A 17,140-nucleotide genomic window follows, 5' to 3' on the forward strand; every position below is an offset into this window, starting at 1 on the left:
TACAATCCAAGAATGTGTAAGGATGATTTGATGAGTTAGGGAGAGAAAGAAAGCTTTTGGAGAGAGTTAAAAGCCTTTTTTTCTCCAAAAAAAATATTAATTCATTTTTTGCCTACATGAAATTGTACTGTATCGGCTCGATACGGCTACGATACAATCCTAATACTCCCCGATATAGGTCTAATACACCCCCAATACGACTTGACACTGTTATGATACGGGGACGACACGACGAAAAGACACGATACAAATGATTTTGTAGTGTTTCCCATGCTGACCCCTTAATGATACAATACATATCAACCAATACAGGCTGAGGCGAATACATTGTGAAACTTTGAACCTTGATTTAAAAAAAAAAAAAATTATAGGTGCTTATCGGTTGTATTGAAATTTATGACTAATAAACTCTGATTTGTTTCCAAGTGAATCCACAAATTCTTGGTTTGTTGATTATGACCAAAGTCTAAAGGTGTTGTTATGTTGGATAGGGATGATAATTTGAATTGCAGATTCATTTTTTTACCTAGTCAAAATAAAAATCATACCATTGGAGCCTTCTCAATTTTTACCCAATAAAAAAATGCATATCAAAGATAAAAGGAGGAAGAACAACCCAACAAAACTGTATCTTCGTAAACCCTTGAACAAGATGCAAATAACACCATTAATCTTTCTCAAAAACATCACATGATGGAATCATTCAATTGGCAAGCCAACTCTAAGGGATGATGGAGGTAGAACTAATGTTTTAAAAACAACCCAGAACCGGAATTGTTCAGACCATTGGTTTCAGGTTGACAGTTCAATCGTCCAATTTGAATGGATGGCCCGTTCTAACAAAAAATAATTAAAATAAAAAAACATCCAAAACCCAATGAACGGGTCGAATGGGTCGACGGTTCGACCACCTAGGTTAATGGGTCATTAACCAATTCAATGATTTTTGGTCAAGGGCCGGATTTGGGGAAAATGGAATTGGTTGCTTGGACAGTTCTCGAGCCAGATGGTCCGACTGTCCGAGTCAACGGCGGTTCAAAAAGAGTGGGTAGAACTATTCAAGACCAAACATTCAATGGATTTACAACTTACCTTTAGGCCCCGTTCGCTTTTCGGTAAGTTACTTACCCAGGTAAATGCAGCTACCTGGGTAAGTTTTTCCTGGGAAACACTTACCCGGGTAAGTGCATTTATCCATGTTCTTTTATTTCTCATATAAATAAGGCAATGACCATTTTAGCCATAAAAATCCATTATTAAAAAGGGCATTTTTGTCCCATTCAAGTGTTGGCTACTTTCCCCCTAGGTGGGAAAGTTATTTACCCACCTAGGAGGTATCACCCAGGAAAATAAACTTTCCCTGGTCCCCACATAAATCTTAAAAAAAGAAACATGGGATTCTTGGTCAATGGGAACCAAAATCCCCATTGACCAACTTTCCCCCCTCTCAAATTCTGAAAAAAGAACACCCCCTTAATGTTAGAAGCAAAACTTGAATTGTTAAGAAACAAGGATGGTACTCTAAAAGAAAGAAAAATAAAAGCCAACACAACTTTTAACTGCTCCATCTTTCTTTGAAAGAGAGACAAAACCCACAGCCTCTTTAATTGTAAAAGGGCATGTCGAAATATGTAGTTCATTACACACTTGCCAAGAAAAACAAGGGAATAAAAGGAGTGGATGCATGTATTCTTATATGAGGAATTGATTTGGGAGGAGTTGAAGCAGTTTTGTAGATAAACATGGAACTTATTAGAGCTAAGATGGAGAGCTAAACATGTATTCTAATAAAGTTTCTCCCTTCAAAAAGATCCACCCCTAATGATAGAGCCGATCCAAACCAAACATTCCTCACTGCATGGACAATTGAAAAAACAATGTTCCATGTCTTCAGCCCGTTCGTTACACTTACACACCAAGCATTATCAAACTTCACACTTCGCTTGGAGAGCTCCGCTAATAAGGGAATGGCTCGTGTAAGGCACTACCAAAGGAAACACTATAGTTCTGTAAGCAGAGGCACATGTGAACAAATCTGATGAGTTTAGGGTCCACACAAGTCAATCCCTGGCTCCGACAATCTGAGACTCTAATGGAATCATGTATATGGTGTGAGGGTCAAAGAGGCGGTTTAGTTCATCAGTTTTCCAACTACCTGAACTAACATTAATGAGGGAGTCCACCATGGTTTGAGAGTCTAACTCCACCACTTGTTGAAGTTCTACGAGATGAGGTAGCCAAGGTTCATGGAGGATTCTCACCTCACTTCCATCCCCAATTAGAAAATGGATTCTTAAGCATAGCAAACCTTTGCAACTAGCCATGTTACACCAAATCAAAAAATGAGAACTCCAGGCACGTGCCCCCTCTTTCACTTTGGACCTCAACATCTATTTACCTCTTAACTCCAGTGCCTACTTACCTCAGAGTCTGTTTACCTCCTAACTCCTTCCAAGCTTGCAACAATGCTTTTAGCCTATAATATCTACAGGCTTGTGTGACTGCCCCCATAATATTAAAGTACTCTGTAACTTCTTCCTCCCCGTTACAAAATAGCTTCTTGTTCCTTTCTTCAGTCGGTTAGTCCCTGTTCCTTTCTTAACTAGATTCCCCTATTTCTTTTTCCAGTTAGATTCCTTTGCACCGTCCAGCTTTATCTTCCCCATACCACTTCTCCTTCCAAGGTCCCCATAGTGTATCTATTGGGAAGTAGCTACCTCTTATCTTCTCTCGTGAATATCGAATATTCACTCGGCCAGGATGACTTCAAAAGGTAAAGAAATCATCTCCATCGTTGATTCCATGCATGCAACGGAGGATTTCGAGACTCTTCTCACATGCAGTTAATGTGGGTAGAGAAGATCAATCGCCCAACTTTGAACCAATCGAGCAAGCTATTAATGTAATAGCACTTACCTTAAAAGGACGCATTTTCCCACGTCAACAAATTAGTGAAGATGCCCTCGCCAATCATGTTAGTGTTCAATGGAAAGTTATAACTCCTGTAACTATTCACTTTATTGAAGGAGGATGTCTCGGGTTTTCTTTTTCTGATTAAAATAATAGAAGAACAGCACTAGAAGAGGGTCCATGGTTTTATTGTTCTATCTGGATTCTTCTCGAAGAGTGGAGAGATTCACGCATAGGTACGATAGAAAAGGTCTGGACTCAAAGGGTATGGATGCAAACACATATGATACCCAGAGGTATAGTAGAAGACAATAGAGTTTGTTCTTTGGTGCAAGCAGCAGGCTCCATTGTTCCCAACCAGGAGAAAATTCCAACAAGTCGTTTAACTTGATGTTTGTTTGTTCGGAAAAAAAAAATATTATTGATCTTTGCAAACCTCTCTGTACTGGTCGCTTCATCTTTTATCAAGGAAAGCCGATTTGGCTTTGATTTTGCTACGGGCACCTTCCTAGAGTTTGTGCCAACTGCTGTCTCATAGGACACATTTGGTCAAACTACAAGAGATTGATCCCTTCCGTTGCCGACTATAGACAAATGCTCGAAGAGAGAACCATCAATAATCCCGGAGAATGGTTGAGAGCAGAGTTTCATCCTGAAAAATCCTTCAACATTCCAATTTCCAATCCCACCAAAACAAAGCCAAATTCTTGCAAGGTTCGTCATAGTGAACATGAGTCTGATGAAGACTCGGAGGATGGTTCAAGTGTTCGGAAAAGGAGATGCATCAATACTTCCTACAATCTGCTAGCAGTCGCCTCCGACAACTTGCCCACTTCCATGCATGCTGATCCTGCCGAGTACCCTTCTCCCCAAACTGCCCCTACACAAACACGTGGCCTCCATGCAACTTTAGGGAACTTACATGCAAATTCAAGCCAAACCAAATGGCAATGAGATCTGAAACCAGAGTTAACAGCCCACTACTTCACTAAAATTGGGGGCTTAGGCACAATAAACCTCCTCAGTGGAAAGAGAAAACGTGGCTGGCCAAGGAGCTATTACATGGATATTCCTTCCAATACCCTCTTGGCAGTGCGAAATGGGCAGGTGGCAGAATTTTTCACTGGACAAGTGGTCTCCCCAGAATATCTTCTAACAAAAACCACATTGCTTATTCCCTCCATATTCGCGCTCTTACCTAACCCAGCAAGCTCACCCATTCCAACCATTGATATTCCAAGTCACCTTCACATTCACAAGCCTTTTTCTAACCTTGAATATGAGGCAACTACTGTCCCAGTCGATCACCGCTTGGAGGACTGCTACCAAACTGTGGATTACAACAATTTGTTTCACCCCATCTCAGACCCACAACAACTTCAGGTACATTCTACTGTTCTTGTTATATATTATTTTCTTGTTTTAACAGAGTTATCCATATTTATTTTTTCTGCATCGGTTTTTTTCATACTACTCATCATGAAAATGCTAGCCTGGAACATAAGGGGAGCCAATGACAACAAGAAAATAAGAGAGTTATCCAAATTATGTAAAATAGAAAAACCCGATATTTTATTTCTTTCTGAGACCAAACTCTCATCCTCCAAAAGTTCATCACTAGTGAAGAAATTAGGCTTCACAAATCATGCATTCTAGGAATCTTCTGGACAATCCGGAGGTCTACTCTGTTGCTGCTCATGCTCCTTAGACATTCAAGTCCTCTTAACACAATCTCATTTGATCCACTTACAAATACACAACCTCCCCCCAAATTACTCTTAGCAGTTATTCCTCTTCTATGGCCACCCTGTTCGGCACATGCGTAAACCATTGTGGAGTTACCTAACTCAACTACAAGCAAACACCAATTTGCTTTGGGTACTTCTAGGAGATTTAAATGACATCTACCGGTTGGAGGACCATAAAGCTTTTAGGAACACCAGTCCCACACTTTCTAAGGCCCTACAAAGCTTCATCAATACCTACAATTTGATTGACTTGGATTTTATTGGTTCACCATTTACATGGACTAGTGGTCAACACGGTAATGCTAAAGTTCTGGAAAAACTTGATAGAGCTCTAGCAACCCCTTCATGGTGTCAACTTTTCCCCCACACTTTACTATGTAACCTTCCCATCACCACCTCGGATCATTGTCCCATCTCTTTAGATACTAAGCCATCCCCTCCATCACGAAGACCCTACTTTCACTTCCTACCCTTTTGGGCTGATTTCTGACGATGTAAAGAAATCATCACTCAAATCTGGGACCAAAATATTACAGTTCATCAGCCTATCAAATAATAAAAAAACTGAAACAATGCAAAGCATTTCTTCAGGCTTGGAACAAATCCCAATTTGGTCAAATCCAATACCACATTCAAACACTATCAAGCTAACTTTCCAGTTTGTAAATGTCCCATATGGATGAGGAACAACATCACTTACTCAAGTCTCTAAAACAACAGTACCATTATTGGCTGCTAAAAGAAGAACAACTATGGAGGCTCAAATTCTGCGAGCTATGGCTCCATGAAGGTGATAAAAACACTAAATTTTTCCACCACATGGCAAATTTCAAGAACACAAAGAACAATATTGAGTGGCTTAAAACCTCTGATGGATCTTGGATATCTAGCCGGGAAACCATAACTCTCAACTTCAAGAATGCAGTATTAAACACAGAGGGACAGCCAGAAACCTTTAAGCTCAACATGTTAAGTGATGCCCCATTACTCATGTTATCCGCCTCACAAAAAGAAGCATTGCTCCTTCTCCCAACTTTAGACGATCTGCCCATGGTATTAAAGGGGATGGACCCTCACAAAGCATCGGGTCTGGATGGTTTCACAACCTTTTTTTATCAACATTTCTGTGAAGTGTTCAGTCATGATATCCTCTCCATGCTTCAAAATTTCTTCAACTCCGAACACCTACCCAAAGAAATTAACAACACAAATCTAGTTTTTATCCCCAAAAATAATAAACCAGTGGACACCTCCAACTATCGTCCAATCATCTTGTGCAATGTTCTCTACAAGATCATATCAAAATGGGTGGTGCACCAACTCCAACCCATTCTGCAATAGTTGATATCCCCTTTCCAATTGGGTTTCCTTATAGTCAAAGAGATCCTTCACAAACTAAGAACCCAAAAAAGAGGAAAAGGCTATATCGCTCTTAAACTGGATATGTCAAAGGCATTTGATAGGATGGGATGGTTCTACCTATAACATGTGCTAAGTAAAATGGACTTTCCATCGAAGTGGTACAACATGATTCATCAATGCATCTCCACAACCATGTTCTCAATCAAAATTTGAGGTGAAACCTATGATCATTTTCACTTAAACTGCGAGTTACAACAAGGTGAGCCGATCTCCCCATACCTTTTTATCATTGGTGTGGAATTATTCTCACAACTCCTGCTTCAAGCTTCTGAATCAGGTCAAATTGAAGGTGTCAAACTCTATACAAATGGAGCTCCCATCACTCATCTACTATTTGCTAATAATTGCATTCTCTTCTGCCAAGCCGACATGTCACAAGTCAATTATGCGAAATCCTTGTCTGGCCAGCAAGTCAATTGTTTGAATCCTTGTCTGGCCAGCAAGTCAATTATGCGAAATCAAGCAAATTCTTTAGTAAAAATGTCCCTTGCCAACATAGGAAATTTCTCTCTCATTTTCTCAAAGTTAACAAGCCTCTCACAGGAACAAAATATTTGGGCTCTCTAGTAGAAGTGGACACTTGCCTTCAGGCTTCCCATAAAGATGTCATTAACTGGGTATCTTCTAAGGTGAATACATGGAGCTCTAAACTTCTATCACAAGCGGGTAAAACAACCCTTATCAAATCGGTTTTGCAGTTAATCCCAACATATGCAATGTCAACCACTATCTTCCCAAGTTCAGTTAGCTCAAAATTGGACAAAGCAGCTCGAACATTCGGGTGGACCAACCCAAGTCACCCCACTCAACATACCATTTCCTGGAAGAAGCTCTGTCGTCCAAAAACTCTGGGAGGGTTGGAATTTAGAACAAGTGACAATATGAACAGAGCCATGTTTGGTAAACAAATAGGGCGTCTACTCAATAAGGATTATGGAGCAAATTGATAAAGGAGAGATACTTCCCTACTACATCACTATTTACAATGAAGAAAGGACACAAGAGTTCATGTTGGTGGCAGCAAGCTCACCGTCTGTCTAAAATCTTGAAGTCTAATCGGCTATGGCCAATAAAGGATGGCTCAAATATTTCAGCAATAGTTGGTTGATCCTTGGATCCCATCCATACCTGGTTATATCCCACATACAGCTACCCCACCGAGTAGAAACAACAACTTGGACATCAAAGTAGAAGAATTATTAAATTTTGACTGTAGTTAGAACCTTACAAAGCTCCATGAAATTTTTGATGAATTTATCATTGCTCATATCCAATCCATCACACCTCAGCCCAACTAACCAGAAAATCTACTCATTTCGAAACATAACACTTGTGAAATTTATTTAGTAAAGTCAGCTTATCACTTCTTTAGTCGTGCAGAATGCTCAAGTTCAAGTACACACTTCAATTGGAGTCTGCTATGGAAACTTAGAGTGCCCTATTGGTTTCAACTATTTCTTTTGAAACTAATATGGGATGGGTTACTCACGAAAGATAAATGCCACAAATGGCTTAACCTTTCATATCAGCTATGTAGCTTCTACAAGGAGTAAAAAGAAACAACTTTTCATTTATTCTTTCAATGCCCATTCACAAGAGCTGTTTGGTGTGGTTCGCAAATTGGTTTAAATCCAGCATCATTTACACCCCAACCAATACATATCATCCTATCAAATTGGTACAAGACAGTGCAAACCCATTTTGGCAAAGATCAAGCCCAAAGCAAATTCTGCTTACTCAGTTATTTCATATGGAAAGCATGCAACAAGATACTTTTTGAAAATATCATCTCAGATCCATTACCAGTCATGCATATAGCTTCCCAACACTGCTTTCAAGAATCAATGCCCTTCACAAGATCTCAACTTCATCCCCCAATCCCATTGCACTCACTTACTCCCACTTTGCATATTGATGGATCATTTAATCCAGTTACAGGGAATGCAGGACAAGGAATCATCAGCAAACACCTCAATGCCAAGTTACATATTGCAAAGGGAGGTCCATGCTGGGCCATCAAAAGTTACGATGTCGAAATATCAGCGCTCTTAATGGGCCTCCAAGCAGCAGTATCCAGTGGCATCAGGCAACTTTTTGTATTTTCTGATAGCTCCAACTTGGTGGATCTTGTAAGTGCAGATCGACAAGCTAAGCAATGGGTTGAACAACTACATCGCGGCAGGCTAAGGCACCTCATTACAGTCTTTTCGTCTTTTCGTCTATACGTTTTGTACATATTAATAGACAACATAACCAAACTGCCCACCTTTTTTCTTATATGTCTTGCATGGGGCAGCTATGTATACACAATAAATCTAGATGATCTTCTCATGTAATATTTTCAATGATTAAATGAAGAAGGTTTCATCTTTTTGACGAAAAAAAGGCATGCGAATTCCAATAATTAATATTTCTCTTAAGATACTTCCCTCTCAAAAGCAAGTCAGAATTCATGCTCACCTCTTCCTCCTCTCTTCACTACTAACCCATTTAAATCAGGCCACTTGTCCCTATCCATCTCTCAATACATTTAACCTATCCAACCTCCCAATAAAGGTCCAACAGAGGTTAATCCTTCGTTAATTCTTAGTTTTTTAAAATTAAATTATTTTTTATGCTTTAATCTTTTGGGAAAATAGATCTCTACTTTTTAGTTACCCACGACACAAGACATTCTTCTTCCCTGTTGGAAATCGGTATACCAAATCCGGCAAATAAAGCTTAACAGGGGCCCCATTGTGAAAACAATCACCATGTATAGAGCTGTTGATTTTGTTGTCGTGAATATAGTTGCTATGTATAGAGTTGTTGACTCTGTTGCCGTGAAAATTGTCATTGTGGAAACAGGACTCCACCCCATCATGAAAATAGTCGATGTATCCATAGATGTTGACTCTGTTGTCGTGAAAACAAAGTCTATGCCCCATCTTGAAAACAATCACCATGTACAGAGTTATTGACTATATGGCCTTGAAAGCATCCATCATGATAATAGGGGCTCTGCCCCATTGTGAAAATAGCCTCTGTGTATAGAGCTCTATTGACGTGAAAATGGCCACTGTTAAAACAATCACTGTATGCAGAGTTGCAGATCCACAACAACAACTTTCACAGCAACAGAGCCAACAACTCTATACACAACAACTGTATTCACAATAACAGAGTCAACAGCTCTATACACGGTTATTGTTTTCACAATGGAATGAATGTCATTTCTACATCTTATATCTACGGAACTGACTTGGGGTTAATTAATTGTAGATCATAATAGCCAGCCATGAGTATCATGGAAAGCAGAGAAAAAGAAAAGTCTTTTCTTTTGAAGCTAGCAGCCATGAGGAAGCAATGCAAACTCTAGTTCTCTCATGCAAAATGCAATGTCTTGTAAATGAGTAAATCAAAGTTTTCTTCTATGAATTATTCTTATTAATCCTTTTTCAGTGGAAACTGGCAAACTACAATGCGGGAAGAATCAACGGTTTCACTCTTTTTCATATATAATAGTATCGATTATTGATAGAAGAAATCAAATGTGAGAATCAGAAACTTTGTTGTTATTTTTTTTGTTGGATGCTCTGTCATGTAATCAGCAGAGATGAGAGAGAATTTATTTATGGAATTAAACGTGTGGTCCATCCCACTAGGTGGCTTCATCGTGTAATTAACGAAAGGTTACTCGTCGTGTAATGGGGCCCCTGTTAAGCCTTATTTGTCAGATTTGGTATACCGGTTTCCAATAGGGAAGAAGAATGTCTTGTGTCATGGGTAACTAAAAAAGTAGGGATCTATTTTCCCAAAAGATTAAAGCATATAAATAATTTAATTTTAAAAACTAATAATTAACGGAGGGTTAACCTCTATTGGACCTTTATTGGGAGGTTGGACAAGTTAAATGTATTAAGAGATGGACAGGAACAAGTGGCCTGATTTAAAAGGGTTAGTAGAGAGGAGAGGAGGAAGAGGTGAGCAGGAAATCTAGCTTGCTCAAAAGTGCACACCATAGATTTGAAGGATTCAAAATGAAGGACCATGCTAATTTCATTACCAAAGATTTATTTTTGAATTCCATAGCCTTAAAACCGAGCCCCCTACACTCTTCGGCTTTTGCATTGAAGACCAAGATTTTAGATAGATATGTTTGCTTCTAGAAGAGAATCCCAACTAGATATCTCGTGCAGTAGTATCAATTTTATGACAAATTCCTGTGGGGATTTGTTTTTGAAAACATTGGCCACATCAAACCTCACCAAACATATTGGTGAACATCCCTTAAGACTGTGTTTAGATATGATGCAAACATTGAATCAACATAAATATGTATCTTGGGTTGCTATCGTTTGTTTAATAAGGAAGAAAATACATCAAGAATCAATGTAAAACTATATTTCAAATTGATGTTTGAACTGATAACAAGTACAAAGTTTACTTGAAAAAATTCGAAGTAAACTTTGCTCTCATTGACCATCAAGATATACATAGTTATCGTTTTTTGGTATTTCACTATCTTAAATGTCCACTCTACGCTTTAGAGCCCGTTTGGGAGGGCTTTGTAGGAATGGCAATGGGTAGGTGCCCGTGCAAATTGCCCTATCCACTCCCAAACTCGCCTATGTATCCCTGATTCTAAACCCGTCTAACTTTTCCTCTCAATTTCCCAAACCCATCCCGACCCATCCCATCCGTTAAACCCCTTGACTAAATGTTTTCTACTAAAAATAGTTTCTTAATGCTTATAGTGTGACTTGAACCCAAATTAATTAATGATAGCACCAAATCTCTTAACACTACATTAAGCCACTAAACCATCTCGCCTTTTATGTTATTTAATGAAATAAAATAGATTTTATTAACTTTCGTGTTCATCAAAACAATCAATACATGTATATGATTACCAATTCCAACTAAAAATTAAAAGAAATTATTTTTAAAACTAGCATTTTATAACTAAATGAAATAAACAATCTATCAAGTCCAAATTTACATAAAATGATATTTTTAATCTCAATAAATTTATACAAATAAAATATTAATAATAGAATAATTATCTTAGTACTTAAAATTTATAAATTTGTGCATGATATATAATATAATAGGTTCATATTTATGCATCCTAGGTATCGGGTATCGGATACCCTAAAGTCAAAACCTAAACCCGTCCCAAACCCTATAGGGTTTTAATCTAAAATCTCAAACCCATCCCCAACTCTTTAGGGTTTTGATAAACAGGTCCTATTAGGGTCGGGACGGGTCAGATACCTGAAAATTCCTATGAAATTGCCATCCCTAGGCTTGTTTGTTGAGTTGAGTTACGGTGATTGAGCTATGGTCACGAATAACTTGTGTTTTGTGCAAGCTATTAGTAGTAACTTCACTTTATAGTTGTGTTTATTGTGTTTGGAACTCCAATACTAGCTTTGTGCGTTTTCGCCAAACACAACTTATATCAAATCTATGTAGGATTGAGCTTGGAATGTGAACAACCGTGTCCTGAAAGCTCTCCCAAATGGTCACTCAATGGTTGTCTCCAAATTAAGGCAACTGTGATAGTCGTTTGGTTTTCTTTGGTATTCTACAAACCAAAATAACCATGATTGTCTTCTTTTGGCGATTTGCTCATGTTAATCTTCCATCTTCTTTTGGTTGTCTTGAAGTACATTTTTCAGTGATTTGCTCATGTAAGTTTGCCTCAATGATGTATGTTGTATTCTACAACTCTGATTGATGATGTTGGTCTTGCAAAAGATTTAAACCAAATCCGCCTCTTCTCATAGTCACCGATTGTATATTTGCGTTTGCATCGACCATAACTGAACAAGATGAATACATTCAACCTACAAAACTGTTAAAATTTTTGTTTGCTTGAACTGGTGAATTTTGCATTTGTACCACCATGCACTTTTGTATTTGCATCTAAACAAATGTAGTCTACACGACAAAGCAATGAGTTTTTCAGCTTAGAAACTTTAGTGGTTATCAAACATCCTCTTAGAATTTGTTAGTAAATATGACTCAATTACAACTTATGATTTGCTTTGAAAAATTATATCTCTTAATGTTAGTGTAGCCAATCCAAATGATTGAGGTTTTTTTTTTGTTTCTTTTTTTTTTTTTTTTTTTTTGGGGGGGGGGGGGGGGGAATTCCAAATTAGTACCTTGTACCTTAGTGGTGTTTTCATTTTAGTACATGAACTTCAAAACATGCCACTACAGTACTTGACCTCCTAAAAACTGTCAGTTTAGTCCAAGAGGGTGTTTGGTTCCGTTTACGTTTATTGAGTAAACGTTTTATACTTGTGTGGTTGCAAAATCGAGAAAAGCAATTAATCGGGGTGCTTATGACACATAGGCGCCATTAGGCACCACATCAGCAAAGTGTCAATAAACACCTACCCGTTTCATGAAGCTCCAAATTGAAGCTTCCTGAAACAAGAGAGGCGCACAGAAACATATAGATGCACATAATGAGGGCTTTGCTGATGGGGCGCCTATGTGGTAGCGTTTACTCAATAAACGTAAACAAAACCAAACACATACCAAATCGTCAACCGACATTAAGTGGCATGTGAAATGACAAAAATACCCTCAATGTCTCATCTAATTTTATTTATTTACCACTCCCCCATAACCCAACTTAAACAAAATTGATCATTTCAACGTACAGATAAGGAAAGCCTTCAATGCACTAAGGTGACTGATTCTTAAGTTTGAAACAAAGTGGGCTTATGCTTAGAGCATTAACATACCTCGTGTATTTGGTTGGTCCTGGAAGTTGATAATAGAGTTGCGCTAGAAGAAACTCTGGACCAGTTGATCCGAAGCATCTTATTTCAGTTCTTGTGGATGATGTGATGATGAAGATTTCCAAGAAGCCCTTAGTGTCTACCTGAGACTTGGATCCTCTATTGAGGGATCTCAACAAGAAGAAAAAGAGTTTCATAAGGAACTTTGTTTCATTGCCTACAAAGTTGAAGGATGTGTGTAGTTAGCTTGCTTTGCAAGAAGAATTGTTCACACAAGAATTCCTATCAAGACGGATACATAAGTGGTGGCTTCATAGCACTAGATTCAGTTTTTTTTTTAAATGTTTATGAGTTCGTTTGGCTTTTCTAGACTCATGTTTAGTGAGTTGGGGATCATGTGGCAGAGACAAGGGTAGAGACAAGGGCAAAGATTGTGGAAGAGGAGGTAGCCAATGAATCAGTGTCTATTATGGTTTAGTCATAAGGTAGAAGCCAATGTATAGTGTCTTCTTTTAAATGATAGTTTTGACATCTTTAAAAGTATTAAGTTGCACATATCATCACATGATACATATAATTGATCCATTGCTAACGACAGGGACTAAATTGATAGTTTTTGAGAGTTTAGGTACTATAGTGGCATTGAAGTTCGGGTACTAAACTGAGATAACCCCTAAAGCATAGGATACTAATTTGGAATGTCCCCCACCAAAGTCGGTGGTTTGAAAATGTTAAAATCAATGAGACAAAATGCCCATTAAACATGTTTTAAAACAAAAGGTACAATGATATAAAAGGGTATATTAGAGAAAACTTAACCGAGTAAAAAATAATACAAGTAAATGCACTTAAATGGATATCTTATTTGACAACGAACAAGGCTTAATAATGATCATATGTTCATGAAAAAATCTATCATGCATAATGAAGCTAAATAATGATCATATGTTCATGGAAAAATATATGATACATAGGGCGCATTGTGCAATAAAAGATGTGGTTGATTGAATATAATGGCAAATACAGTTCATTAAATGAGAATGTACACCTTAATAAAAATTGAACCAATGAAAAATAAACAAACTTTAACGTGATTAGTTGAGATATATAATTTAACATGCAACCAATATTAATTAATGCACCATAGTTGAACTCAATGAAGAGGATAAGCTGGTTAAAAGCCATGGATTAAATTGACTTGGGTTTCACCATTAATTTTATGATGCGTTTGGTACCATTGCTGTTTTTACCTGAAATGTTTTGGGTTAATCAATACAAATTGGTGTGAGATATGTGTTATCATACCACATTTGAGAGTTACTTTAGTTAGAATAATTAGGCTTTGCCCTTGGAGTAAGAAACTTCAATTTTGTATTTCTCCGAACATCCTCACACAGTGCATTTTTAAGATATGACCATTTCAACCATAACTAGGTATGCTAATGATGCCCGTAAGGCCCGATCGAACATTTGATTTGATTATTTTAGATTCAAATTATGTGTTTATGTAAATGGATCATATTTGGATTTTGCAATTTGTATTTGATTCATAATCATATCAAATTTGGATTTGACTCCATTCAATCCAATTAAAATCCAAATCCAATTATATTACAATATTTTATTGATTCTAATATACAAATTTTCTAAAATTATATTTAAAGTTATAAAAATATATTATATACATTTATATATAATAAGTTCGACATGTTATACTTATATTAATTTATTATAAAGTTAAAGATTTAAACATACCCCAAGTTTTTATTAATTGACTTAAACATACCCTCAATTTTTCAAATAGACTTAAATATACGTTATGAGCTGACCCCGTACTTAAACATACCCTCATTTATTTTCCCTTTTATGGACCTCTTTTACCTTTTGAAGAGAATAAAAGCTAATTTCTCAACATTTGATCTATTGCTTCAAGCTTTATAGTTTTCAAACTTTTACCTTTTTGATTAAGTGATGCCCATTTACTTCAAATTGTTCTGAATTGTCTTAATACCATTTTGAAGCATGAGCTTTTGCTTTCTCTCTTCCTAATTCATAGCCAAAGAGGAATCTTGTTACTTTGAATGTTAGTAGTTACTTCGACTATGTAATGTGTCCCTTTGGCTCTAATACACTATTGTTCTTTTGGTGGTTGGTTAATGTGCATAACCTTCTTTTATAGTTGAAAACATGGTGGTAATGGATTAGAGGTTTGTCAAAGCCATCCGTTATTTGAGTCCCTGGCTTTTAAATCGGATTCAGGTACAATTTTTCAATAATTGGATCAAAATTCGGATCAGATTAGAACCCTAACCATAAATAGCCTCAAGTAACAATTATATGTCAACTTATATTGAACGGCTCAAGACGTTTCAGGTAGAAACAATAGTGAAACCAAACACAACCTTTGTGGGGATTGAGGAGTGGGAACCCATTTTTATTGGGAAAATTATACTTTAGTACCTTGAACTTCGGGGTAGTGTCAAGTTAATACCTGAACTTTCAAATGCGTCATTGTAATACTCAAATTTCAAAAGGTGTCAAGTCGGTCCAAAACTGAGTTAAATATTATATAAAAGGACAAAAATGCCCTTCACCTATGGTATCTAACTTGCTTTTGATTATTTGCTACACCAGGCTGCGTTCCCCTATTCATCTAACATGTACGGTGTACCAATCACTACACCTTGCCCGATGGCCCCACCTAGCTATTTCTAGCTAGGTTTCTACCACTGCACATGGAGCGCCAACAAACGTTCATCAGATGGAGGACCTCTGGATAGAGTCATGTATTTTCCAAAGACATATCCCAGTTCAATATTGAATCAATAGATTCATAGGAAAGACTTGGACTTGGATTCTCCACCATGATCCGGAGGACAATCAAAGTATTAATTTGTCCATTCAACTCCTCAACCTCCTTCATCACCTCCTCCACTTTAGCCTTGTAAAACTTAATCACCTCGTTGAACAGCTCATCAAGTCTCCTGAAGAAGATGAGCTCGAATTCACCCTCATCGTCCAACGCCATGAGGTCTTGTAGCTCTCATCCGAACCCTCCCCGTGCACTGCATCCACCAATATCACTTGGTCATCATCGTCACCAAAAGCATTAGACCCTTTTTTATTCAAAGACCCTTTTCAGTGGGTTAAACCCACTGAATGCCAAGTTCAAATCAGCCCCCACAAGAGTACCCTCCACAACGTCCCACAACATATTCTTGTCGTGTATTAAGAATATCTCTCAGTGATGATATCATCATTTTTGGTATTATCATCGGGAGATGTTCCCAATACATGACAGGGATGTACTATGGGACGCTGTAGGGGGCAATTTTGTGGGGGGGCTGATTTGATCTCCTGAATGCCCTGTACAAAAACCCTTTTTGATTCAAAGTATTCTTATCTTTCTTCCTCGTAGTAGTAGTAGTTTCCCGTTGCTATCTGAAATGAAGAATATCCTTCAATATGGTCTTGATAATATCATGTGATAAATTTGAAGTTGTACATAGTTTTGTCATTTTGAAAAATTTGAAGTTGTACATGTGATCATTTGATAAGATAAATGACATACCATTTACTATAGAAATTAAATTTACACTCTTTGAAAGTTTGAGCGCTGCAGTGACATGTTTGAAAGACAATACCCCAAAGTTTAGGGTACTAAGTAGAATTTTCCCTTTTTTATTCTTGAAATTGAGCATAAATGGCCCCAATTACACTATATACTAAATACGAGCATGGGGCTGGAACTGTATATGGTGATAGGGTCGTGTTGTTTCCGGCCCCACAACTCAAGTGCCCCTAGAGGTGTAAATCGGGTTGTACCGCCTGCGACCCAACACAAATTTGGATCGGCCTGGCATGGCCTGACATAATGGTCTGTGGGCTATGCCAAGCCCGACACGATCATGTGGGCCATGCTAAGCCTGGGGTTTTAGGTCAATGGGCCAGGCCGACATGGCACGACCGAGCAGGCCGTGCCACCCATAGCCTGCATGCCAGCATAGTCCAACTCGCGGCCTGGCCTGTAGTATGCCCCATATATATTATTTATATATATAATATACTTATATATTAATAAAATAAACAATTATTTTCAATTTTATTATACTAATTTATTTAATTATTGTATACATCAAAATTCATATAAAATTAAAATTTTAAAGTTTTTTTTTTAATTTTTTAAATAAATAGCTTTGGCCCCATTTCATGGCCTGAGGGGCCGACCCCCTAAGTTATCCCAGGGGAGAGCGCACGGCCCGAGGGCCGGTCATTTGTGCGGACTATCAGCCCAGCACGATCCATTTGCATTACAATCGA

The sequence above is a fragment of the Nelumbo nucifera genome, chromosome 4 (genome assembly GCF_055504915.1).
Source record: "Nelumbo nucifera cultivar China Antique chromosome 4, China Antique-T2T, whole genome shotgun sequence".
NCBI lineage: Eukaryota > Viridiplantae > Streptophyta > Magnoliopsida > Proteales > Nelumbonaceae > Nelumbo > Nelumbo nucifera.